A 27,554-nucleotide genomic window follows, 5' to 3' on the forward strand; every position below is an offset into this window, starting at 1 on the left:
ACCACATATTGAACAATCAAATCCACCCAAACAACAACTTTTCTTTTAAAGCTGCAAAAAAGGTCAGATGAACAAAACTTCATGGGAAGAACATGGAATTGAAGAACTGAAACCAGGAAAACACTCCCCACATCATGACTCACGAAGCAAGAGCTGCAGCCTTCAAAATGCCCCAAGGCCATGGGACAAGGCTGTCCCACCCCTCCAAGACCAGCATAAAACCCAGCCCAGAGTCCCTCTCCCTCACACACTTCACCTGACACTTTCCCCTACTGCTACTCCTGACAACAAGGTGAGTCTCAAACCCTGAACCTCCTGCTCCTGCACCCCTGACCCCTCTCTGCCAGCCCTCACACCTCAGCAGCCCTCACGCCTCCCCACAGCCCCACAAGAGCCTCCACACTCCCTCACCCTCCTGCATCACCACCCCTCACACCCCCACAGCCCTGCCCTGCCTCACCCCCCTCTCTTCCAGGGACCCTCCACACCACACCCATGGCCTGCTACGACCTCTGCCGACCCTGCGGACCCACCCCGCTGGCCAACAGCTGCAACGAGCCCTGTGCCCTGCAATGCCAGGACTCCCGTGTCATCATCAACCCTTCCCCTGTGCTGGTCACCCTGCCAGGACCCATCATGACCTCCTTCCCCCAGAGCACCGCCGTCGGATCCACCTCCTCGGCTGCCGTGGGCACTGAGCTCAGTGTGCAGGGACAGCCCATCTCTGGGGGATTTGGCTTTGGCCTTGGCTATGGCCTGGGCTATGGCTATGGGCTGGGAGGCCTGGGCTGCTACGGTGGAAGGGGTGGCTACAACTGCTAAGGACCCTTGCTGCAACAGCTTGGGGCTCTGGCAACATCTCCTGCAAGCAAAGCACCTTAGCTGACGGTTGCTCTACTTGCAACTCGAACAAAATCCTTCTGGTTTTTTCTTCTGTCTCTTCTGTCTTTTCCCTCAATAAATTATTACTGCTTTAAAACCTGAGATGTCTGCCCTTTTTTTTTTTTTTTCTGGTTGTCTCACATCCTCATTCAGCACAGGATTGAGGTCTTAACAGGCCATTCCACATGGGAAAATAGGCCAGAACACATTTCTTAGGGCGTATATCCCCACCAGTAGTCATAAGTCTTGCACAGGAAGCCGGGTTCAAGTGTGACCTTGCAGAACATGTCACAAGATCATCACCTGCTGCACCAAAGGCTTTGACACACCAATGCTCTCCTGCTTATAGCTCTGAAAAACCCACTACATGCTAGTAGACAGTTGACAAACTCTCTTCCCCAGCTGGATTCTCAAACCCTCCCAGGAAATGGTCACAAAATCACACATTTTGGGAGTAACTCTGGAGAGCAAGAGGTTCATTCCCTTTTCAAGTAAGATCTAGAAGAGCAAGAATTCCAGGACCATGGGCAGTTCTAGTTTTAGATCTCCCAGGACAAGGATTCCATCACCTCTTCCATTCAGTGGCCACAGTTTTTGGAAGACAGGTTGAAAGGGTAGTACAGAAGGCACTCTATTCCGATGAATTACATCTGAATTTCACATACTAATGACATGTCCCTCTCCATCCTTGTCTCCTGGGACTGACAGCTCTCTGTCTCTCATCTGTCAAAGATGTCCTAGCCCCTTCAGAATCTTGTTGGCCAAGAGCCGGTCATGTTTCATCAAGTCCATGGGCATCTTCCTTTGGGAGCCCAGAACTGAGCAAACTGCAGCATGTGGGACCCCGTTAGTGCTCCAAAGAGAGGATGGGCCACTTCTCCCAACTTCATGTCAAGAATGGCATGAAATCTATCTTGGGCACTGATGAGGCCTTTTCAACTAAAGCTTCAGAGCAATCTTGTCATCTCTTTGTTCTCCACCACTACTAAAAGAGCCATGCTCAGCAAAGCTGCTATTCACACTCTCAGCTCACAGCATGACCCAGGACCAAGTGCTATTCCTGTGCACATTCAGAACTTCACATTTCCCATTCTTGAAAATGCATGAGATTCCTTTTAGCCTCATTTTTCAGGTCTCTCTGACTAGTGCCACAAACAAGTAGTGCCTCAGACACTCCATGAGCTGACAGTTCACTGAAGGGGCAATTCTCCCACTGCCCACATGGAAGGAAGAGTCCAGGTGTTCCCGTCTGGCTCAGATGCAAAGCCCAGACCAGCCTGACATACCTGGGATAGTGTGGGGCCCCTCTTCACAACACGTCTATAAACCAATGAGTTATACATGTTGACAACATTGATGGCACCACAGCTCTCTAAAATCTTGATCAAGTCTCCAATCCCCTTTAACATTGTTATAGGTAATAAAGAGATTCAGCCGAATTAAATATAATCAAAATAAGCGACAATTTATTTCACAACCGTAATTTGGTTCGAGACAGCCACAAGCACAAAGGACAATGCCAACCCCAGGATTGGCACCGGGTGAACATGCTCTGATCCGAACTCTATCACTTTGGATCCCCCAATGTTCATAAAACCACCTTGGTCAGTCCAGTTTTTATACAGTTTTTCCTAGCCTGGAGCAGAGATACTTTTTACTTTCGTTGTTCCACATATTCATGTAGTTTTCTTTCCCTGTGTTGGCCTGGACAAAACCATACTTTGGGAGACGATGAATTCTGATGGTAGGTCTTGGTTTACAGGAAGCCGGTATTGAGATGTATCTTTCCTGATGGCTCTGGTTATCTTAATCACCAGTGCTTGTCGGGCACTCACCACTTGGGTGTTCCCTGGACAGTTTCCAAGAGAGACATCTCCATTGGGGCTACATCTATTGCTTGTTAATCCAGGCTCTTCAGCTTTTGTTGGCGGTCATAATGTTGCGATGCAATCTGTGTCCCTTTGTCCGCGGTTTTCTTTCTGGTTTCCGAGTTTTAATTATTTTGTTCATGCAAACATTATTTGTTCTACATTAATTTACGAACTAACACAAATTATAACATATCATATATTACAGCATTCATCATAAACACGAGACTTTGGTCCCAAATACTCGCACTTCAAAGGAGGAATGACCATGATGGCAGGGGCAGCCCATCAAGCACAACACAGCTGCAAAGCCCAAACCAGCCTGACACAACTGCGGTGGAATTAGGCCCCTCTTCACACCACACCTATAAACTAAACCACACAAATACCACAAAATCACCACAGTAATGACACGTGTATTTTTCCTAGGCTCTTATAAATTCTGGTTTCTCTGACACACATCTTCCAAACAAATATTCCAGACACCAACTCGCACTTTAAAGATGCCTCCAAGGTCAGATGGAAAAGGACTCAAAAGCAGGATATGACACTGCAGAGTTGTGAGGTGGAAAACAATCCCCACAAAATGACTCGGCATCTTGCTGCACCAAAATGCCCCAAGGCCTTGGGAAAAGGCTGTCCCGCCCCTCCAGGACCAGCATATAAACTCACCCAATGCCTCTCTCCTTCACACACTTCTCTCACGCACTTCTCTTCCACTGCCAAAAAACAGGTGAGTCTCAAGCCCCTGACCCTCCTGCTTCTTCCTGGCTAGCCTCTCTATTCCAGCACGCTCAGTCCCAGCCTCAGCAGCCCTCACACCTCCCCACAGCCCCACAACAGCCTCCACACTCCCTCAGCCTCCTGCATCACCACCCCTCACACCCCCACAGCCCTGCCCTGCCTCACCCCCCTCTCTTCCAGGGACCCTCCACACCACACCCATGGCCTGCTACGACCTCTGCCGACCCTGCGGACCCACCCCGCTGGCCAACAGCTGCAACGAGCCCTGTGCCCTGCAATGCCAGGACTCCCGTGTCATCATCAACCCTTCCCCTGTGCTGGTCACCCTGCCAGGACCCATCATGACCTCCTTCCCCCAGAGCACCGTCGTCGGATCCACCTCCTCGGCTGCTGTGGGCACTGAACTCAATGCCCAGGGACAGCCCATCTCTGGTGGATTTGGCTATGGCCTTGGCTACGGCCGTGGATTTGGCTATGGGCTGGGAGGCCTGGGCTGCTACGGTGGAAGGGGTGGCTGCAACTGCTAAGGACCCTTGCTGCAACAGCTTGGGGCTCTGGCAAGCAAAGCACCTTAGCTGATGGTCACCCTACTTGCAACTCAAACCAGATGCCTTCCACATTTTTCTGCAGTCTTTCCTGTCTTCTCCCTCAATAAAGTTTTCCTGCATCAAAGCCTGAGATGACTCCTCTTCTTTTTGATTCCAAATTGTCTCACATCCTCATCGAGCAAAGTGTGAAACATTAACAGGCTGTTGGCACAGGGGGAAGAGGATCGGAACACATTTCTTAGGACGTACATCCCCACCAGTATTCACAAGAATGGCACAGAAATCCCGTTTGAAGCCTAACCTACCAGAACATGTCAAAAGCCCATCATCTGCTACACCAAAAGCTCTGACACATCAAAGCTCTTCTCCTCATAGCTCTGAAAAAGCCACTACATGACAGTAGACATTTGATAAACTCTCTTTGCCACCTGGATTTTCAAACCCTCTCATTAAAGAGTCACAAAATCATACATTCTGGGAGAAACGCTGGAGAGCCAAAGGTTCGTTCCCTTCTGCTCAAGGAAGACCAACAAGAGCAGGAATTCCAGGACCATGGGCAATTCCAGTTTTGGATCTCCTAGAACAACGACTCCATCACCTCTTCCATTCAGTGATCACCCTCACAACAAAAATAACTTCTCTTCCTTGCCCAGGGAACTACATCAATTTTCAGTTATGTCATTGCCCTACTATGCTACACATGTGCTCGACTGAGGATGGCTGTGATCCCTCATCCTCATTCCCTACCATCAGGGATTTTCACACACTGATGACAAGTCCCTCTCCATCCTTGTCTCTTGGGAGTCATAGCTGTCTCAGTCTCTCATCTGTCAAAGATCTCCCAGACTCTTCAAAATCTTGTTGGCCATGAACTCATTTTGTTTCACTAAGTCCATGGTATCTTCCAATAGGGAGCCCAGAACTGCCCAAACTGTACAACATGGGTCCCTGATAGTGTTCCAAAGACATGATGGGACACCTCTCCCATTTTCACAGGAGAAATGGTCTGAAATCTATCTTGGGGAACTGATGATGCCTTTTCAACTAAAGCTTTAGAGCGATCTTGTAGTCTCTATCTCCACCATCACTACAAGGGCCACGCTCAGCAAATCTACTTTTCAGACTCCCAGCCTGCAGGAAGATGCAGGGCCAAGTGCTATTCCTGTCCAGATGCACAACTTCACATTTCCCACTCTTGAGATACAGAAGATTCCTTTAATGCTTTAAGTCTCCAGGTCTCACTGACTGGTGGCACAACCAAGTGCTGCCTCAGACATTCCATCATCTATCAACTTGTACAGGGGGCAACTCTCTCGCTGTAGAATAGAAGAGTCCAGCTGCTCAAACCTCGCAGAAATGCAAAGCTCAGACCAGCCTCACAGACCTGGTTAATTTGGGATTCCTCTTCACATCACACCCACATGCCGAAAACCATGAGTTCCATAGTGTGACCTCACTGATGACACCCAGACTCTCCAAAATATTGCTCCCTACTTCAGCCCCCATTGACACACACAACCAAAAACAGCTATTGGTCTCAAATACACTTTAAAAGAGGAATGGCTGCAATGGAAAAGGCAGCCCATCAAGCACAGCACAGCTGCAAAGCCCAGACCAGCTTTAAACGCCTGTAATGGAACTGGACGCAACTTCACACCACACCCACAAACAACACCGCACAAGTACCACAAAAATACCGCAGTGATGACAGCCATATTTTTCCTAGGCTCGTATTGCATATTCCGGTTTCCCTGACGCATATCTTCCATGGCAATCCTCCCAAATGCAACCTCTCACTTTAAAGCCACTGCCAAGGTCACATGAACATGGATATAAGAGCAAAACATGACATGCCGAATTGTGAGGTGGAAAATAATCGCCACAAAATGACATGCCAACTTGAGCCAAGAAAAACCTGCTGCTCCCAAAATGCCCTAAGGCCTTGGGACAAGGCTGACCTGCCCCTCCAGGACGAGCATATAAACTCACCCCATGCCATCATCTGTCCCACACTTCTCCTGACACCTGCTCCTCCACGGCCAAAACCAGGTGAGCCCTAAACCCTCGACCCTGTTGATTCTTCCGCTTAGGACCCTCTCTTCCAGCACGCTCAGCCCCAGCCTCAGCAGCCCTCACGCCTCCCCACAGCCCCACAACAGCCTCCACACTCCCTCACCCTCCTGCATCACCACCCCTCACACCCCCACAGCCCTGCCCTGCCTCACCCCCCTCTCTTCCAGGGACCCTCCACACCACACCCATGGCCTGCTACGACCTCTGCCGACCCTGCGGACCCACCCCGCTGGCCAACAGCTGCAACGAGCCCTGTGCCCTGCAATGCCAGGACTCCCGTGTCATCATCAACCCTTCCCCTGTGCTGGTCACCCTGCCAGGACCCATCATGACCTCCTTCCCCCAGAGCACCGCCGTCGGATCCACCTCCTCGGCTGCCGTGGGCACTGAGCTCAGTGTGCAGGGACAGCCCATCTCTGGGGGATTTGGCTTTGGCCTGGGCTATGGCTGTGGATTTGGCTATGGGCTGGGAGGCCTGGGCTGCTACAGTGGAAGGGGTGGCTGCAACTGCTAAGGACCTTTGGTACAACAGCTTGGGGCTCTGGAAACACCTCTTGCAAGCAAAGCACCTTAGATGACGGTTGCTCTACTTGCAACTCCAACAAGATGGCTTCCACGTTTTTCTCTTGTCTCTTCTGTCTTCTCCCTCAATAAAGTTTTCCTGCATCAAAGCCTGAGATGACTCCTCTTCTTTTTGATTCCAAATTGTCTCACATCCTCATCCAGGAAAGTGTGAAACATTAAGCGGCTGTTGGCACACAGGGAAGAGGATAGGAACACATTTCTTAGGATGTATGTCCCTACCAGTAATCACAAGGAATGCACTGGAATTCCGTTTCAAGCCTAACCTATCAGAACGTGTCACAAACACATCACCTGCTACACCAAAGACTATGACACACCATTGCTCCCCTCCTCATGGCTCTGAAAACCCAATACATGCCAGTAGATACTTGACAAACTATCTTCCCCATCTGGATTCTCAAATTCTCCCAGGAAGCAGTCACAAAATCATACATTTTGTGAGGAACTCTGCAAAGCAAGAGCTTAATTCCATTCCCTTCTTGGAAGATAAACAAGAGCAGAAATTCCAGGACCATGGGCAGTTCCAGTTTTGGATCTCCCAGGACAGGAACTCCATCACATCTTCCATTCTGTGAACACCTGCACACCAAAAAATGCTTCTCTGTCTTGCCCAGGGGATTAAATCAATTTTCACTTGTGTTGTTGCCATCTTATTATTTGCATGTGCCCTGCTGAGGAGGGCTGTGATCCCTCATCTTCATTCCTTACCATCAGGGATTTGTACACACTGATGACATATCCCTCTCCATCCTTGTCTCCTGGGATCCACAGCTCTCTCAGTCTCTCATTTTTCAAAGATCTCCCAGCCCCTTTAGAATCTTGTTGGCCATGAACTGGTTATGTTTCACTAAGTCCAAGGGCATCTTCCAATGGGGAGACCACAACTGCCCAAACCAAACTACATGGGACCGCATTTGTGTTTCAAAGAGAGCATGGGCCACGTCTCCCAACTTCATGACAAGAATGGTCAGGAAACTATTTTGGGCACTGATGATGCCTTTGCAACTAAAGCTCCAGAGCAATCTTCTGGTCTCTTTGTTCTCCACCAGCACTACAGGGTCATGCTCAGCAAAGCCACTCTCCACACTCTCAGCACACAGCATGATCCAGTGCCAAGTGCTATTCCTGTCCAGATGCACAACTTCTCATTTCCCACTCTTGAGATATAGGAGATTCTTTTTACCCTCAGTCTCCAGATCTCCTGTCTGGTGGTGCAACCAAGTGCTGCCTCAGCCATTCCATCATCTACCAACTCATTCAGGAGGCAACTCTCCCATTGTCCACATAGAATGGAAGAGAGCAGGTGTTCACACATGGCAGAGATGCAAAGTCCACACCAGCCTGAAAGACTTGGGAGAGTTTGGGGCCTCTCTTCACAGCACACCCACATGCCGAAAACCATGAGTTCCACACTGCGATATCACTGATGACACCCAGACCCTCCAAAATATTGCTCACAATTGCAACCCCCATTGATAGGCACCATCAAAACCAGCTTTTGGTCCCAAATACACATCAAAGAGGAATGACCATGATGGAAGGGGCAACTCATCACGAACAACACAGCTGCAAAGGCCAGACCAGCCTTACACTACTGTGATGGAATGGAGCCCTTCTTCGTACCACACCCGCAAACAAAACCACACCAGTACCACAACATGTCCTCGGTCATGACACCCACATTTTTAACAGGTTTCATTGTGTATTCTGGTTTCTCTGACACACAGCCTCCATGCCAAACCTCCCAAATACCAAATCTCACTTTAAACATACCGCCAGGGTCAGATGGACACAGACTCAAGAGCAGGACATAACATGCAGAGTTGTGGGGAAGAAAACATTCTGCACAAAATGACTCAGCAACCTGAACGAGAAAAAAACTATTGCCCAAAAAATGCCACAAGGCCTTGGGACAAGGCTGACCCGCCCCTCCAGGACCAGCATAAAAGCCGGACCAGACTGCGCCTCCCTCACACACATCTCCTCACACGTTCTACTCCACTGCCTGAAACCAGGTGAGCCTCAAAACTGTAACCCCGCTGCTGCTTCCCCATTGGCCCCTCTCTTCCAGCACGCTCATCTCCAGACGCCCTCACACCTCCCCACAGCACCACAACAGCCTCCACACTCCCTCACCCTCCTGCATCACCACCCCTCACACCCCAACAGCCCTGCCCTGCCTCACCCCCCTCTCTTCCAGGGACCCTCCACACCACACCCATGGCCTGCTACGACCTCTGCCGACCCTGCGGACCCACCCCGCTGGCCAACAGCTGCAACGAGCCCTGTGCCCTGCAATGCCAGGACTCCCGTGTCATCATCAACCCTTCCCCTGTGCTGGTCACCCTGCCAGGACCTATTATGACCTCCTTCCCCCAGAGCACCGCCGTCGGATCCACCTCCTCGGCTGCCGTGGGCACTGAACTCAATGCCCAGGGACAGCCCATCTCTGGGGGATTTGGCTTTGGCTATGGCCTGGGCTATGGCTATGGGCTGGGAGGCCTGGGCTGCTATGGCAGAAGGGGTGGCTGCAACTGTTAAGGGTCTTCGGCATCACTGGCTCAGGGCAATGGAAACAGCTTCGGAAAACAAAACACCTTGACCCATTATCTCCCGACTTCCACATCACACTGAATCCCTTCAACTTCTTTCTCATGCCTTTTAATTCTTTTGCCTCAATAAATTTTAGTTGTATCTGAGTTTGACATGTCTTTTCATTTTTGTAAATTCCACTCGTCTTGCATCCTCACCTCATACAGTGCCAGACAGGGCATTGGAGAGAATGCAAAAGTGGCATAACACATTCCTTATTAAATATGTCACCAACATTAGCAACCAAGACTAGCACAGGAAGCATGGGATAGGGCGGACCTCCCAGAACATGGCACAAGCCCATCACCTGCTACACCAAAGGTATTTGACACTTACTTGATCTCCTGAGCACAGCACTGGCAGAGTGTCCCCATGGCAGCACACACTTGACAAACTCTCTTCTCAGCACGTCTCCTGAACCCTCTCTGCAGAATCACAGGATCATCCACTTGGGTGGGAACTCTGGGGTTCAAGTGCTTGATTCTCCTCTGCTCAAGAAAGATTAACAAGTGCAGAATTTCCATAACCCTGGGAAGTTCAGCTTTTGCTCTCCCAGGACAGAGGCTCCACCACCACTTCTGCTCTCTGTCCACCCTCACACAGAAAAATTCTCCCATTCTTTGGCCATAGAATTCCATCTCTTTTCACTTGTGTCCTTGCTCTCTTTTCCTGCATGGTTACATTTCTCTGAATATATGGACTCCTTTGACATCATTCCCTTCCATCAGGGAGTTGCATACATTGCTGACACCCCACTGTCCATCCTTGACTCCTAGGATTCCCAGCCCTCGCAGCCTCTTCTCTAGGAAAAATTTTCCAGCCCTTTCAATGACTCAGTTGTCCTGCATTTTCCTGAATTAAAGTTCCCTAATAGAAAATTAAACCTCCGCTAGGGAAAATTAAGTCCATTCCCTCTTCTCTATGGCTTGTTGAAATGGAGACAAGACTCGTGTTAAATTATGCCCATTAAGACACTTCCAGAGTGCAATAAGGTCAATCCTCTTCTTTGAAAATTGAACATAGCTGGTTCCTTTAGTATATTTTCACCCATCTTATTCTCCTCATCCTTCAGCAGTTTTCCTCTCCATGTGTCAATAGGATCACAGAAATGTGTGACCCCACATTGTGACCATTCTGGTGCCAGATGAGATGACTCCTACGGATCAACCAGCACCAGACTTTGGGAAGCTTGGGAGACCTTCATAAATCTCTCAGAACACCTTCAAAGCCCACACATGTCTGACATGGCTGGGAGGGAATGGGGCCCCTCTTCACCACACACAAAAAAACCACATTATACCAGTATCACACGGCAACATCAATAATGACAACACACATCTCTCAAGCTTTGGTAGCGTCTTCACCCCACCCTGACATGCACCATCAACACCAGGCTTCAACCTCTAATAATTGCATTTAAAATCTGCCACCAAAGTCAGATGGACACAGACTGCAGAGAAGGATATGGAATCAAAGATTTCCAAAAATGAACACTTGCAACATGAGAGGGAAAACAAGATGATGTTGCAGACCGGAACTAGTAAGTATTGGACATTGCTCACAGGAACACACTGTTAAGCCTTAAAGGATACAAGTTACGAAATAATTTAAGCTTCATGTGGACTGAGACAACTGATGTCACAGACTTACCTCAGTACCAGCTTCTTGTTTGTTTTATGAATTTCTTAATGAGGTCAAGAAATACAATTTCAATGACAGAGTACGTTACCATGCACAGTTGTGAATTCCAGAAGGGCCACTGGAACAAGTTCACCCTGAATAGCCTCTCCTTTTCCTGAATCGCCTCTCCTTTTCCATGTCCTATCACTTTACCCATTCAAGACAAAAGAACATGAGCTTTCTTTGATCCATCAGACACTCCCAGGCACGGTGACCTTTCCAAGATATAATGCAGTGACATCCCCAGGTCATCAGAAGCTCCCTTAGATGGGGTAATTACTGGTCGTAATGCAGTGACTGATCGACATCCAGCAGCACAGAAGGAGATCATGCTACACAAGGCACTGAAAAACCACAGCACACGGGCGCCACAAAATGACATTGCTGATGATATTGCAAATTTCCAGGGCTTGGGTTGCTTATTCAGTGCTGTACTACACCCATTTAATAATGAACTCCACCTAAAGACCAACTCCTGATTCAAAGCCGCCACCAAGGTCAAATGGACACAGCCTCAAGAGATGGACATGAAATGGCACACTTCAAGGAAGGAAAACGTTCCCCACTTCATGACTCACCAGGTTGGGACAGCCAAGAATTTTGGTCTGCAAAATGCCCCAAGGCCATGTGTCAAGGCTTCCCCGCCCCTCTAGGACCTGCATAAAAGCCAGCACAGAATCTCTCTCCCTCACACACTTCTCCGCACACCTTCTCCTCCGGTGTCAGCAACCAGGTGAGCCTCAAGCCCCTGACCCTTCTGCTCCTGCACCCCGAACCTCCAGCTCCTGCACCCCTCTCTTCCAGCAAGTTCAGCCCCAGCCTCACCAACTGTCATGCCTCCCCACAGTCCAACAACAGCCTCCAAACTCCCGCACCCTTCTGCGTCACCCTCCTCACACCCCCACAGCCCTGCCCTGCCTCACCCCCCTCTCTTCCAGGGATCCTCCACACCACACCCATGGCCTGCTACGACCTCTGCCGACCCTGCGGACCCACCCCGCTGGCCAACAGCTGCAACGAGCCCTGTGCCCTGCAATGCCAGGACTCCCGTGTCATCATCAACCCTTCCCCTGTGCTGGTCACCCTGCCAGGACCCATCATGACCTCCTTCCCCCAGAGCACCGTAGTCGGATCCACCTCCTCGGCTGCCGTGGGCACTGAACTCAATGCCCAGGGACAGCCCATCTCTGGGGGATTTGGCTTTGGCTATGGCCTGGGCTATGGCTATGGGCTGGGAGGCCTGGGCTGCTATGGCAGAAGGGGTGGCTGCAACTGTTAAGGGTCTTCGGCATCACTGGCTCAGGGCAATGGAAACAGCTTCGGAAAACAAAACACCTTGACCCATTATCTCCCGACTTCCACATCACACTGAATCCCTTCAACTTCTTTCTCATGCCTTTTAATTCTTTTGCCTCAATAAATTTTAGTTGTATCTGAGTTTGACATGTCTTTTCATTTTTGTAAATTCCACTCGTCTTGCATCCTCACCTCATACAGTGCCAGACAGGGCATTGGAGAGAATGCAAATGGGGCACAACACATTCCTTATCAAATATGTCACCAACATTATAAACCAAGACTAGCACAGGAAGCATGGGATAGGGAGGACCTCCCAGAACATGGCACAAGCTTATCACCTGCTACACCAAAGGCATTTGACACTTAAATGGTCTCCTGAGCACAGCTCTGATAGAGTGCCCCCATGGCGGCACACACTTGACAAACTCTCTTCCCAGCATGACTCTTGAACCCTCTCTGCAGTGTCACAGGATCATCCACTTGTGTGGGAACTCTGGAGTGCAAGTGCTCGATTCTCCTCTGCTCAAGAAAGATTAACAAGTGCAGGATTTCCATAACCCCCTGGGAAGTTCAGCTTTTGCTCTCCCAGGACAGAGGCTCCACCACCACTTCTGCTCTCTGTCCACCCTCACACAGAAAAATTCTCCCATTCTTTGGCCATAGAATTCCATCTCTTTTCACTTCTGTCCTTGCTCTCTTTTCCTGCGTGATTACATTACCCTGAATATATGGACTCCTTCGACATCATTCCCTTCCATCAGGGAGTTGCATACATTGCTGACACCCCACTGTCCATCCTTGACTCCTAGGATTCCCAGCCTCTTCTCTAGGAAAGATTCTCCAGCCCTTTCAGTATCTCGGTTGTCCTGCATTTTCCTGAATGAAAGTTCCCTAATAGGAAACTATACCTCCACTAGAGAAATTTAAGTCCATTCCCTCTTCTATTTGGCTTGTTGAAATGGAGACAAGACTGGTGTTAAATGATGTCCATTAAGACAATTCCAGAGTGCAATAATGTCAATCCTCTTCTTTGAAAATTGAACATAGCTGGTTCCTTTAGTATATTTTCACCCATCTTATTCTCCTCATCCTTCAGCAGTTTTCCTTTCCATGTGTCAATAAGAGCACGGAAATGTGTGATCCCACATGGTGACCATTCTGAGCCCAGCGGAGATGACCCCTACGGATCAACCAGCACCAGACTTTGGGAAGCTTGGGAGTCCTTCATAAATCTCTCAGAACACCTTCAAAGCCCAGACATGTCTGACATGGCTGGGAGAGAATGGGGCCCCTCTTCCCCCCACACAAAAAAAACACATTATACCAGTATCACACGGCAACATCAATAATGACAACACACGTCTCTCAAGCTTTGGTAGCGTCTTCACCCCACCCTGACATGTACCATCAACACCAGTCTTCAACCTCTAATAATTGCCTTAAAAGCTGCCACCAAAGTCAGATGGGCACAGACTCCAGAGAAGGACATGGAATCACAGAGTTACAAAAATGAACACTGGCAACATGAGAGGGAAAACAAGATGATGTTGCTGTGAGAGTCCGTCCGAGCCTCTCGTCTGTTTCTGCCCAACGACCCTCGCCTGAGGCCTGCGCTGGCCAGGGATGGGAGGAACCCCAAGTGACTGTTCTGCAGGTGATATCTACCAGGACTGTTTTCTCATGACAACTAGTCACGGGAAGTTTACTCAACAAGCTCCCACAGATGAAAGAACAATGGACTGGTCAGTATGGGCTGACCCGCGTGTGTTCATCACAACAAAGATGGTCTGATGTGCCTTGAAGAGTCCTGTTTTCACCTGTTCCCCCGCGTAACGAGCTCCACATACAATAGTCCATAAATCTTCCCACCTTTTGGCCAGAAGTCACTCGCTTTGGGAAAGGACTATAAAAGTGACTTTCGCAAAGCAGACCCCCAAGATCTCCCCAGATGGCAACGGACATCTACTGGCTGGCTCCATGAGGATTTGTCTGCCCGTCTTGGTAGCTATGATCCCGACCCCCCTTTCTCTCTCTCTCTCTCTCTCTCTGTCCCACTTTCGCATTTTAGTTGGCACTAAATGAAGTGCATTTCTGTAGAAGAAAACTGGTTTTGTCCCCTGCTGTGTCTTTTGCGCTCTAAGATCCATAAAAGAACCAGTCGCGACTCGCTCTTGAATTGGGCGGACCGTGACAGTTGCAGACCAGAACTAGTAAGTATTGGGCATTGCTCACAGGAACACACTGTTAAGCCTTAAAGGATACAAGTTATGAAACTATTCATGTGGAATAAGACAATTGATGTCACAGACCTACCTCAGCACCAGCTTCTTGTTTGTTTTATAAGTTTCTTAATGATATCAAGGAATACAATTTCAATGACAGAGTACGTTACAGTGTACAATTAGAAATTCCAGACAGGCCACTGGAACAAGTTCACCCTGAACAATCTCTTCTTTTCCTAATGCTCTCCCTTTACCCATTCAAGACAAAAGACCATGAGCTTTCTTTGATCCATCAGACACTCCCAGGCACGGTGACCTCTCCAAGATATTATGCAGTGACCTCCCCAGGACATCAGCAGCTTTCTTAGCATTACGGGGCTCAAAGCAGTGACTAATGGACATCCAGCAGCACAGAAGGAGATCATGCTACACAAGGCACTGAAAAACCACAGCACACGAGTTCCACAAAATGACATTGCTGATGACATTGCAAATCTCCAGGGCTTGGGTTGCTTATTCAGTGCTGTCCTACACCCATTTAATAATGAACTCCACCTAAAGACCAACTCCTGATTGAAAGCCGCCACCTAGGTCAATTGGACACAGACTCAAGAGATGGACATGAAATGGCACACTTCAAGGAAGGAAAATGTTCCCCCCCTCATGACTCACCAGGCTGGGACAGCCAAGAATTTTGGTCTGCAAAATGCCCCAAGGCCATGTGTCAAGGCTTCCCCGCCCCTCCAGGACCTGCATAAAAACCAGCACAGAACCTCTCTCCCTCACACACTTCTCCTCACAACTTCTCCTTTGGTGTCAGCAACAAGGTGAGCCTCAAGCCCGTGACCCTTCTGCTCCTGCACTCCTAACCCTCCTGTTCCTGCACCCCTTTCTTCCATCATGTTCAGCCCAACCTTCACCAACTCTCACCCGTCCCCACAGTCCCACAACAGCCTCCACACTCCCTCACCCTCCTGCATCATCCTCCTCACACCCCCACAGCCCTGCCCTGCCTCACCCCCCTCTCTTCCAGGGACCCTCCACACCACACCCATGGCCTGCTACGACCTCTGCCAACCCTGCGGACCCACCCCACTGGCCAACAGCTGCAACGAGCCCTGTGCCCTGCAATGCCAGGACTCCCGCATCATCATTGACCCTTCCCCTGTGCTGGTCACCCTGCCAGGACCCATCATGACCTCCTTCCCCCAGAACACCGTCGTTGGATCCACCTCCTCGGCTGCCGTGGGCACTGAACTCAATGCCCAGGGACAGCCCATCTCTGGGGGATTTGGTGGCTTTGGTGGCTTTGGCTACGGCCGTGGATTTGGCTACGGGCTGGGCTATGGGCTGGGAGGCCTGGGCTGCTATGGCAGAAGGGGAGGCTACAACTGCTAAGGACTCTCAGCACCACTCCTGAAGTCACCAGACCACTGCTCTGCCAGCAACTACTGCAAGCAAAGCACCTCGGCTGAAGTTCACCCTCCTTCTGCCTCACACTGGATCCCTTCAAACGCTTTCTCTTGTATCTTCTTTTTCTTTCCGACTCAATAAAGATTTCCTGCATCAAAGCCTGACATGTCTCTTCATCATTATGAAATCCAAAGCTCCCATCTCCTCGCACAACACAATGCCAGGAATAAACTGGTCACTGAGGCGAATGAAAAGAGGTCTCAACACCTGTCTTAGAAAACACATCACCACCGGTAACAATCAAGACTGGCAGGGGAAGCAGGGATTCTGGGCTGACACAAGTCCTTAACCTGCTACACCAAGGGCAATGATACAACAAAACTCTCTTGTTCATGATTATTTTCAAGTCTCTTTGTTCCCCAACACACTTGCAAACTCTCATCCCAGCAGGACTCCCTAACTCTCCCACCCCAAAAATAACAACCATATTATCCAATTGGAGTGCAATTGCTTTATTCCCTTCTGCACGATCATAGTCAGCAAGAGCCGGATTTCCAGAACCTTGGACAGTTCAATGTTGGAACTCCCAGGACAGATACTGCACCATCTTTTACTCTGGGATAAACCTCACACTTAAAAAGGCTTGTCGGCCTTGCCCAGGGTATTCCAGCTGTTTTCTCTTCTGGCCTTACCCTCTAGTTTTGCACATGTACACAGCTGAGAACAACCAGGCTCTCTCAATTTCATTCCCTGCCATCACAAATTTGCATACATTGATGCTACCCCCCTGTCCGGCCTTGTCTCCTGAGAGTCCAAGCTCTCACAGCCTCTCCTCTGGGAAACAGCCTCCAGGCCCTTCACAATCTTTTTGGCCCTCAACTGGTATCAACTCACTAAAGTGACGTCATTTACATGTGGGAAGCACAGAGATGCTCACAACATCTCACATGGGAACCTCACCACTGCTCACGAGGCACCAAGAGTCATCTCCCCCTGCCTCATCACAACACTTTTCTCAATCCTGACCTGAAGACTTGGGGTCCCTTTTCCCATAGTGGTACAGGGACACCTCCTGTTCATTGTCATGTAATTTTCCTAAATCCAAATAGGCTATAAAATGAAACAAATCCATCCTGACCGGTCCTTGGTTTTCCAGTTTCTCTCTTGAGCTCATTGAAGTGACAAAGGAATGAGGACAGTATTCAAAAAGTACCGACAAACCACAGCACACGACTGTCACAAAATGACCTCACTGATGACATTGCACCTCTCCTAGACTCTGGTTCCTTATTCAGTCCACCCTGACACACTTTGAACAATCAAAACATCCAAAGACCAACTCATTAAAGCTAATACAAAGGTCAGAATAGCATGCACTCAAGAGCTAGACATGGAATTGTAGAGCTGTGAGAAGGAAAACACTCCCCACATCATGACGCACAAGGTCGGACCAGCCAAGAACTTTGACCTGCCTAAAACGTTCCCCATAGCCATGGGACAAAGCTGTCCTACCCCTCCAGGACCAGCATAAAAGCCAGCCCACAGCTTCTCTCCCTCACACGCATCTCCTCACACAATCTCCTCCTAGTCCTGCTGACAACCAGGTGAGTCTCAAGCCCCTGACCCTGCGAAGCCTTGACCCAGACCTCTCTCTTTCAGAATGCTCAGCCCCAACCTCAGCAGCCCTAATGCCTCCCCACAGCCCCACAACAGCCTCCACACTCCCTCACCCTCCTGCATCACCACCCCTCACACCCCCACAGCCCTGCCCTGCCTCACCCCCCTCTCTTCCAGGGACCCTCCACACCCATGGCCTGCTACGACCTCTGCCGACCCTGCGGACCCACCCCGCTGGCCAACAGCTGCAACGAGCCCTGTGCCCTGCAATGCCAGGACTCCCATGTCATCATTGTTGGGGGTTGAGTTTTTTTTTTTTTTCTGTTACTGTGTCAATTGAAAGAATTTTTCCCATTATCATGCCAATGGAGCTGGCCGGGCTACACCCAGGGTCCCTGATGGGTCCAGACAAAGGGGGTGGGTGGGAACGGCTCCCGGAGGGGCCTCTGAGGCTTCCGGGAGGGCACTCGCATTTCCGGCAAGCCGGGAGGAGGACGCCTGGGATCGTTCAGCCACGCGGCGGAGCACAGCAGAGCCAGACCCTCTGCAATCACCTGCCCTGCATCTGCCCCGTTCCCGCCCGAGATCGGCGTAGCTGCTGCCCCTCCCCCCCCCGCCCTCCTTCCTGCCTTTGTTCCCACTTGCTTTTCAGCAGATCCGGGCTCTGGACTAAGCACAGAGACAGCGTGCTTGCATCTAAAGGGACTGACACCGAGTTACCTATTTCGTTCTGTTAGCAATTTTAACTGTTATTGTTTTTTGTTTGTATACTTAGATATATTAGTAAAAGAGCTGTTATTCCCACCCCCCCTTATCTCTGCCTCAGAGTCCTTGATTCCAACAATCATAATACTTGGGGGAGGGGAGTGGAACCAAAGTCTCTATTCCAAAGGGAAACTTCTGCCCTTACTGGCAGACACCTGTCCTTTCAAACCAGGACAGATTTTGGCGCCCAACGTGGGGCAGAGGACACTGAGTTGAGAGTTAACACAGGAATAACAGCTCTCTTAACTGGCAATATGTTGTCTGGTTTAATCTGGTTTCTTGTTGCATGTGGTCACAGCCATCTCCCTCCCATTTGTAAGCCCTTTTTTGAATTTGGGCCCCCTCACCAAGGTTGCTGTGGCTATTGTCCGATTGGTTTGGTGGATTGATTATGTCAGGAATTCATGGGTTTTTAATTTTTTCTGGGAAGCGGTTGCATGGATCCGGAGCTATCGTACTCTAACTGCGTGTTTCTGGGGCTATTTCAGTAATGGTACTTACTGTGAGGTAACGAGTGCAAGGGAAATTTTCTCCCAACCCATCACCCAGTTTTTTGAGGCTACCCCACTGGTTCTCAAGGATTTCAGATCTGTTTTAATTGCCAGTGTTATTATACAGTGGCTGGTGTTGCTGGTAGGCTTGTTCTACTTAGCATTCAGAAACAAGGGAATATTGGCTTGGACAACAACTCTGATACCTGCCCCAGGGACTAGGGATATTGCCCCAGAACCTGCCTCTGCCGCAGGGACTAGGGATGTTGCCCCAGAGCCTGCCCCAGGGACTAGGGATGCTGCCCCAGAGCCTGCCCCTGAGACTAGGGATGCTGCCCCAGAACCTGCCTCTGCCCCAGGGGCTAGGGATGCTGCCCCAGAGCCTGATGCTGCCCCACAGCCCACCGCAGAAATGAGCCACCCAGAGTGGGTGGGGGCTCTAGTGAAGGATATAGGTCAAATGTTGAAGGAGCAAAGCCAGATGTTGAAGGAACATAGCCAGATGTTTAAGGAGCACAGCCAGATGATGAAGGAGCATTTTTCTCCAGCTGGTGAGAAACTCTGCCCTAAAGAGGGAGAGTCAGATGGTGCTGCAGTGGAACCCGTAGATGTTGTATCTGTCCAGGTTCCAGCTGGATCACAGGAGCAGCCACAGCCAGCAGCAGTTGCTCCTGTGGAAACTAGGAAATCTAAGATTAAAACGAGGCACTTAGATAATGGGGATCAGCAAGGAGGGTCCTCACAACCAGCAAGGGAGCCAGAGGTTGAGATTGTCACCAAGTCCCTCTCATACGATAGTCTCCGTAACCTGCGTAAAGACATTGCTCGGCGGGGCCGTGAGCCTTTCACAACTTGGTTACTCTGGGTCTGGGACCTTACGGGAACAGGTGTTCAACTGGATGGAACTGAGGCCAGGAATTTGGGATCCTTGGCCCAGGATTCAGGTGTGGACCAGATATTCGTAAGGGAGCAAGGCCTCCTTTCCCTCTGGGAACGGCTTTTAATGAGTGTGAGAGAGAAGTTTGTACACAGAGAGAGAATGCAGGAGCACCACCGTAGGATGCGCTGGAAAACCCTTGAGGAAGGGATCCAGCAGCTGAGAGAGACAGCAGTATTAGAGGTACTCTTTGGGAGGGATGGACAGCATGACAATGACCCTGACAAGGTCAAGTGCACAGGGCAGATGTTATGGAATCTGGCAACCTTGGGTCCATCTCAATATACCACCTACATTGCAATGATTAATGCCGATAACAGTCCAGAGACAGTGTGTTCTGTTGCCAACAAACTCAGAAACTTTGAGAGCATGATGAATGGCCCAATGCAGGCTAATGTCTCTGCCGTGGCCAGGGACCTCCAACAGGTCGAAGATAGGATGAGGGACATGAGGGAGGAGATGATGGAGGAGATGAGGGAGGTGAGGGAGGAGGTGAGGAAGATCAGTGTAGCAGCAGTACGAGTCACAGGCCCCCAAGTCAGAGCTTCACGTCCCCCAGCAAGGGAGAGAGGGTACACCTCACGAGCTGACCTGTGGTTTTTCCTGCGAGACCATGGGGAAGACATGGGAAAATGGGATGGGAAACCCACTTCTGTCCTGGCAGCACGGGTGCGTCAGCTCAGGGAGGGAAATGCTAACCGAGGGAGCCGCAGTAAAATGAAGGTAGCCTCAACCTCCCACAAGCAAGGTGCAGGGTATTACAGCAAGGAGGATGTTCTGTCAGATCCCCTGGAAGGAACCTCCACTATGTATGCCCAGGAAAGAAATAATAACCAGGGCTAGAGGGGCCCTGCCTCTAGCCAGGGAGAGGCATGGGATGACAGGATCTATTGGATAGTGTGGGTGCGATGGCCTTGCACGTCAAAGCCACAGAAACATAAAGTGTTAGTTGATACTGGTTCACAATGCACCCCGATACCATCAGAACATGTGGGGAAGGTACCTGTTTCCATTGTTGGGGTGACGGGGGGATCACAGGAATTCACTTTGCTGGAAGCTGAGATTAGCCTGACAGGGAAGGGGTGGCAGAAACATCCAATTGTAACTGGCCCAGGGGCACCGTGCATTCTAGGCATAGACTTCCTCAGGAACGGCTACTACAAAGATCCAAAGGGGTTCAGGTGGGCTTTTGGAATAGCTACTGTTGAGACAGAGAGCATTAAGCAGTTGAACACCTTGCCTGGACTGTCAGAAAACCCCTCTGCAGTAGGACTCCTGAAAGTGACTGAGCAACAGGTGCCAATTGCCACCATGACAGTGCACCGCCGGCAGTACCGGACAAATCGAGATGCTGTGATCCCCATCCACAAAATGATCCGTGATCTAGAGAGCCAAGGGGTGGTCAGCAAGAGCCACTCACCCTTCAACAGTCCTATCTGGCCTGTGCAGAAATCTGATGGAGAATGGAGACTGACTGTGGACTATTGGGCATTGAATGAAGTGACTCCACCGCTGAGCGCTGCCGTGCCGGACATGCTGGAACTCCAGTACGAGCTGGAGTCCAAGGCAGCAAGGTGGTATGCCGCCATTGACATTGCAAATGCATTCTTCTCCATTCCTTTGGCAGTAGAGTGCAGGCCTCAGTTTGCTTTCACCTGGAGGGGCGTGCAGTACACCTGGAACCGACTGTCCCAGGGGTGGAAGCACAGCCCCACCATCTGCCACGGACTGATCCAGGCTGCACTGGAAAAAGGTGAGGCTCCAGAACATTTGCATCGATGACATCATTGTGTGGGGGAACACAGCAATGGAGGTGTTTGAGAAAGGAGAGAAGATCATCCAGATTTTGCTGGGAGCCGGTTTCGCCATTAAAAAGAGCAAAGTCAAAGGACCTGCCCGAGAGATCCAGTTCCTGGGAGTGAAGTGGCAGGATGGACGGCGCCAGATCCCCATTGAGGTCATCAATAAGATCACTGCAATGTCCCCACCAACAAGCAAGAAGGAGACACAAGCTTTTCTAGGTGCTATCGGCTTTTGGAGAATGCACGTCCCTGAGTACAGCCAGATTGTGAGCCCTCTCTACCAGGTCACTCGCAAGAAGAACGATTTCCATTGGGGCCCTGAACAACAGCAAGCTTTTGCCCAGATCAAACAGGAAATCGCTCATGCAGTGGCCCTTGGCCCAGTCAGGACAGGACCAGAGGTAAAGAATGTGCTCTACTCTGCAGCTGGGAACCATGGTCTGTCCTGGAGCCTTTGGCAGAAGGTGCCTGGTGAGACCCGAGGCCGACCCCTGGGATTCTGGAGCAGAAGCTACAAAGGATCTGAAGCCAACTACACTCCCACAGAGAAGGAAATCTTTTGGCTGCCTATGAGGGAGTTCAAGCTGCCTCAGAGGTGATTGGCACAGAAGCACAACTTCTCCTGGCACCCCAACTGCCAGTGCTGGGGTGGATGTTCAAAGGAAAGGTTCCCTCTACTCACCACGCCACCGATGCCACATGGAGCAAGTGGATTGCCCTCATCACGCAGCACGCCCGTATTGGTAACCCAAATCACCCTGGGATTTTGGAGATAATTACGAACTGGCCAGAAGGTGAAGATTTTGGTCTCGCTGATGAAGAGGAGCAGAAGCAAGTGACCCGGGCTGAAGAAGCTCCACCGTACAACCAGCTGCCAGCAGATGAAACATGCTACGCCCTTTTCACCGACGGTTCCTGCCGCATTGTGGGGATGAACCGGAAGTGGAAAGCTGCCGTATGGAGCCCCACACGACAGGTTGCACAAGCTACCGAAGGAGAAGGTGGATCGAGTCAACTTGCTGAACTCAAAGCTGTTCAGCTGGCCTTGGACATTGCTGAGAGAGAGAAATAGCCAAAGCTCTACCTTTACACTGATTCGTGGATGGTAGCCAATGCTCTGTGGGGTTGGCTGGAAAGGTGGAAAAAGGCTGACTGGCAACGTAGAGGAAAAACAATCTGGGCTGCTGATGAGTGGAAAGACATTGCCACTCGGGTAGAGAAGCTCCCCGTGAAAGTCCGTCATGTGGATGCCCATGTTCCCAAGAGTCGGGCTAATGAAGAACACAGGCACAACAAGCAGGTAGATCAGGCTGCACAGATAGAGGTCTCAAAGATAGACTTAGATTGGGAACACAAGGGAGAACTGTTCCTGGCTCGATGGGCCCACGATGCCTCAGGCCATCAGGGCAGAGACGCCACCTATAAGTGGGCACGAGACCGAGGGGTGGATCTAACCATGGACAGCATCTCTCAGGTTATTCATGACTGTAACACGTGTGCTGCCATCAAACAGGCCAAGCGGGTGAAGCCCCTCTGGTATGGGGGGCGATGGTCCAAATATAAGTATGGAGAGGCCTGGCAGATTGACTATATCACACTGCCTCAGACCCGCCAGGGCAAGCGCTACGTGCTGACCATGATGGAAGCCACGACCGGATGGTTGGAGACCTACGCTGTGCCCCACGCCACTGCTCGGAACACCATCCTGGGCCTGGAAAAACAAGTCCTCTGGAGACATGGTACCCCTGAAAGAATTGAGTCAGACAATGGGACTCATTTCAAAAATAGCCTTATAAACACCTGGGCTAAAGAACACGGCATCGAGTGGGTGTACCATATTCCCTATCATGCACCAGCGGATGGAAAAGTCGAACGGTGCAATGGTCTGCTTAAAACCACCTTAAAGGCACTTGGTGGGGGGACTTTCAAGAACTGGGAGATCAATCTACCAAAGGCCACATGGTTAGTGAATACCCGAGGTTCCACTAACCAAGCAGGCCCTGCCCAGTCAGAGCCCTTGGGAGCAGCAGATGGAGATAAGGTTCCAGTGGTACACCTGAGAGGCATGTTAGGGAAAACTGTCTGGGTGAACTCTGCTTCCAGCAAAGACAATCCTGTTCGTGGGGTGGTTTTCGCTCAAGGACCAGGTTGCACTTGGTGGGTGATGCAAAAGGATGGAGAGACCCGATGCATACCCCAAGGGGACCTTGTTCTAGGGTGAACTATATATAATACTGTGCCTGTAACTACATGTATGTATATAATTTAAAGGTTTCAATATGATGTAGCATGATGGCATGGAAAAATTCGGGGTGGATAATGTTGGGGGTTGAGTTTTGTTTTTTTTTTCTGTTACTGTGTCAATTGAAAGAATTTTTCCCATTATCATGCCAATGGAGCTGGCCGGGCTACACCCAGGGTCCCTGATGGGTCCAGACAAAGGGGGTGGGTGGGAACGGCTCCCGGGGGGGCCTCTGAGGCTTCCGGGAGGGCACTCGCGTTTCCGGCAAGCCGGGAGGAGGACGCCTGGGATCGTTCAGCCACGCGGCCGAGCACAGGAGAGCCAGACCCTCTGCGATCACCTGCCCTGCATCTGCCCCGTTTCCAGCCTCCTGCCTCTGCGGACACAGCTGATCCCCCGGACACACACGGTGAGCGAGGAGCCGCCGCTCCTGCCCATTCCCGCCCAAGACCGGCGTAGCCGCTGCCGCCCCTCCCCCCCCACCCTCCTTCCTGCCTTTGTTCCCACTTGCTTTTCAGCAGATCCGGGCTCTGGACTAAGCACAGAGACAGCGTGCTTGCATCTAAAGGGACTGACACCGAGTTACCTATTTCGTTCTGTTAGCAATTTTAACTGTTATTGTTTTTTGTTTGTATACTTAGATATATTAGTAAAAGAGCTGTTATTCCCACCCCCCTTATCTCTGCCTCAGAGTCCTTGATTCCAAAAATCATAATACTTGGGGGAGGGGAGTGGAACCAAAGTCTCTATTCCAAAGGGAAACTTCTGCCCTTACTGGCAGACACCTGTCCTTTCAAACCAGGACAATCATCAACCCTTCCCCTGTGCTGGTCACCCTGCCAGGACCCATCATGACCTCCTTCTCCCAGAGCACCGCCGTCGGATCCACCTCCTCGGCTGCCGTGGGCACTGAACTCAATGCCCAGGGACAGCCCATCTCCGGGGGATTTGGCTTTGGCCTGGGCAATGGCCGTGGATTTGACTATGGGCTGGGACGCCTGGGCTGCTATGGTGGAAGGGGTGGCTCCACCTGCTAAGGAGCCTTCGTGCAACAGCTTGGGGCTCTGGAAACAGCTTCTGCAAGCAAAGCACCTTAGGTGATGGTCACCCTACTGGCAACTTAAACAAGATTGCTTTCTCATTTTTCTCCAATCTCTTCTGTCTTTTCTCTCAATAAAGTTTTCCTGAATCAGAGACTAAGATTTCTACTATTCTCTTTACTTTCAAGTTGCCTTACATCCTCATCCAGCACACGGCTGAGGTCTTAAGAACCTTTTCACTCAGGGGAAAATAGGCCAGAACACATTTCTTAGGATATACGTCCCCACTAGTTGTCACAAGAATCCCACAGGAAGATAGATTGAAGTGTGATCTTCCACAACATGTCAAACGCCCATCACCTGCTACATCAAAGGCTCTGACATAGCAATGCTCTCCTGCTCAGGGCTCTGAAAAAGCCACTACATTCCAGTAGACACTTGACAAACCCTCTTCCCCAGCTAGATTCTCAAACCCTCTCAGGAAACAGTCACAAAATCATACATCTTGGGAGGAACTCAGCAGAGTAAGAGCTTATTTCTCTTCTCCTCACAGAAGTTCAACATGAGCAGAAATTCCAGGATCATGGGCAGTTCCAGTTTTGGATCTCCCAGGACAGGAACTCCATCACATCTTCCATTCTGTGAGCACCCGCACACCAAAAAATGCTTCTCTACCTTGCCTGGGTGATTAAACCAATTTTCACTTGTGTTGTTGCCATCTTATTATTTACATGTGTCCTGCTGAGGAGGGCTGTGATCCCTCATCTTCATTCCTTACCATCAGGGATTTGCACACACTGATGACATATCCCTCTCCATCCTTGTCTCCTGGGAGCCACAGCTCTCTCAGTCTCTCATTTTTCAAAGATCTCCCAGCCCCTTTAGAATCTTGTTGGCCATGAACTGGTTATCTTTAACTAAGTCCAAGGGCATCTTCCAATGGGGAGACCACAACTGCCCAAATCAAATGTTACGGGACCCCATTTGTGTTCCAAAGAGTGGATGGGCCACGTCTCCCCACTTCATGACAAGAATGGTCAGGAAACTACCTTGGGCACTGATGATGCCTTTGCAACTAAAGCTCCAGAGCGATCTTCTGGTCTCTTTGTTCTCCACCAGCACTACAGGGTCATGCTCAGCAAAGCCACTCTCCACACTCTCAGCACACAGCATGATCCAGTGCCAAGTGCTATTCCTGTCCAGATGCACAACTTCTCATTTCCCACTCTTGAGATATAGGAGATTCTTTTTACCCTCAGTCTCCAGATCTCCTGTCTGGTGGTGCAACCAAGTGCTGCCTCAGCCTTTCCATCATCTACCAACTCATTCAGGAGGCAACTCTCCCATTGCCCACGTAGAATGGAAGAGAGCAGGTGTTCACACATGGCAGAGATGCAAAGTTCATACCAGCCTGAAAGACTTGGGAGAGTTTGGGGCCTCTCTTCACACCGCACCCACATGCCAAAAACCAGGAATTCCATGCTGGGACATCACAGATGACACCCAAACCACCCAAAATATCACTCACAACTTCAATCCCTGTTCATGGGCATCATCAAAACCAACATTTGGTCTCAAACACGCATTAAAAGAGGAATGACCATGATGGAAGGGGCAACTCATCACGCACAACACAGCTGCAAAGGCCAGACCAGCCTGACACGACTGTGGTGGAATGGAGCCCCTCTTTGTACCACACCCACAAACAAAACCACACAAATACCACAACATGTCCTCGGTCATGACACCCATATTTTTCACAGGTTTCATTGTGTATTCTGGTTTCTCTGACACACATCTTCCATGCCAAGCCCCCCAAATACCAAATCTCACTTTAAACATGCCACCATGGTCAGATGGACACGGACTCAAGAGCAGGACATAACATGCAGAGTTGTGGGGAGGAAAACATTACACACAAAATGACTCGGCAACCTGAACCAGAAAAAAACTATTGCCCCAAAAATGCCCCAAGGCCATGGGACAAGGTTGTCCCGCCCCTCCAGGACTGGCATAAAAGCCGGACCAGACTGCACCTCCCCCACACACATCTTGCCACACGTTCTACTCCACGGCCTGAAACCAGGTGAGCCTCAAAATCCCAAAACCGCTGCTGCTTCCCCATTGGCCACTCTCTTCCAGCACGCTCATCCCCAGCCACCCTAATGCCTCCCCACAGCCCAACAACAGCCTCCACACTCCCTCACCCTCCTGCATCACCACCCCTCACACCCCCACAGCCCTGCCCTGCCTCACCCCCCTCTCTTCCAGGGACCCTCCACACCACACCCATGGCCTGCTACGACCTCTGCCGACCCTGCGGACCCACCCCGCTGGCCAACAGCTGCAACGAGCCCTGTGCCCTGCAATGCCAGGACTCCCGTGTCATCATCAACCCTTCCCCTGTGCTGGTCACCCTGCCAGGACCCATCATGACCTCCTTCCCCCAGAACACCGTCGTTGGATCCACCTCCTCAGCTGCTGTTGGCACTGAACTCAATGCTCAGGGACAGCCCATCTCTGGGGGATTTGGCTTTGGCTATGGCCTGGGCTATGGCTATGGGCTGGGAAGCCTGGGTTGCTATGGCAGAAGGGGTGGCTGCAACTGCTAAGGGTCCTCGGCAGCTCAGGACTCTGGAAACAGCTTCGGAAAACAAAGAACCTTGGCCCATGATCTCCCGACTTCCACATCACACTGAATCCCTTCAACTTCTTTCTCATGCCTTTTAATTCTTTTGCCTCAATAAATTTTAG

The 27,554-nt window shown here is 50.5% G+C and overlaps 4 pseudogenes across 4 annotated transcripts; all 4 read left to right on the forward strand.

Annotated features, from left to right (window-relative positions):
- Positions 1-478: 478 nt before the first annotated feature.
- On the forward strand, positions 479-822 carry LOC306800433 (feather beta keratin pseudogene; annotated as a pseudogene). Its single transcript has one exon. The product of its transcript is annotated as a feather beta keratin pseudogene (transcript).
- An 8,081-nt stretch (positions 823-8,903) lies between these two features.
- On the forward strand, positions 8,904-9,241 carry LOC306800615 (feather beta keratin pseudogene; annotated as a pseudogene). Its single transcript has one exon. The product of its transcript is annotated as a feather beta keratin pseudogene (transcript).
- Positions 9,242-11,930: 2,689 nt separating this feature from the next.
- LOC306800405 (feather beta keratin pseudogene) lies at positions 11,931-12,251 on the forward strand (annotated as a pseudogene). The gene has a single exon. The product of its transcript is annotated as a feather beta keratin pseudogene (transcript).
- A 3,295-nt stretch (positions 12,252-15,546) lies between these two features.
- Positions 15,547-15,891, forward strand: LOC306799303 (feather keratin B-4 pseudogene; annotated as a pseudogene). The gene has a single exon. The product of its transcript is annotated as a feather keratin B-4 pseudogene (transcript).
- Positions 15,892-27,554: the final 11,663 nt, after the last annotated feature.

Source organism: Erithacus rubecula (assembly GCF_903797595.1).
Source record: "Erithacus rubecula genome assembly, chromosome: 3".
NCBI lineage: Eukaryota > Metazoa > Chordata > Aves > Passeriformes > Muscicapidae > Erithacus > Erithacus rubecula.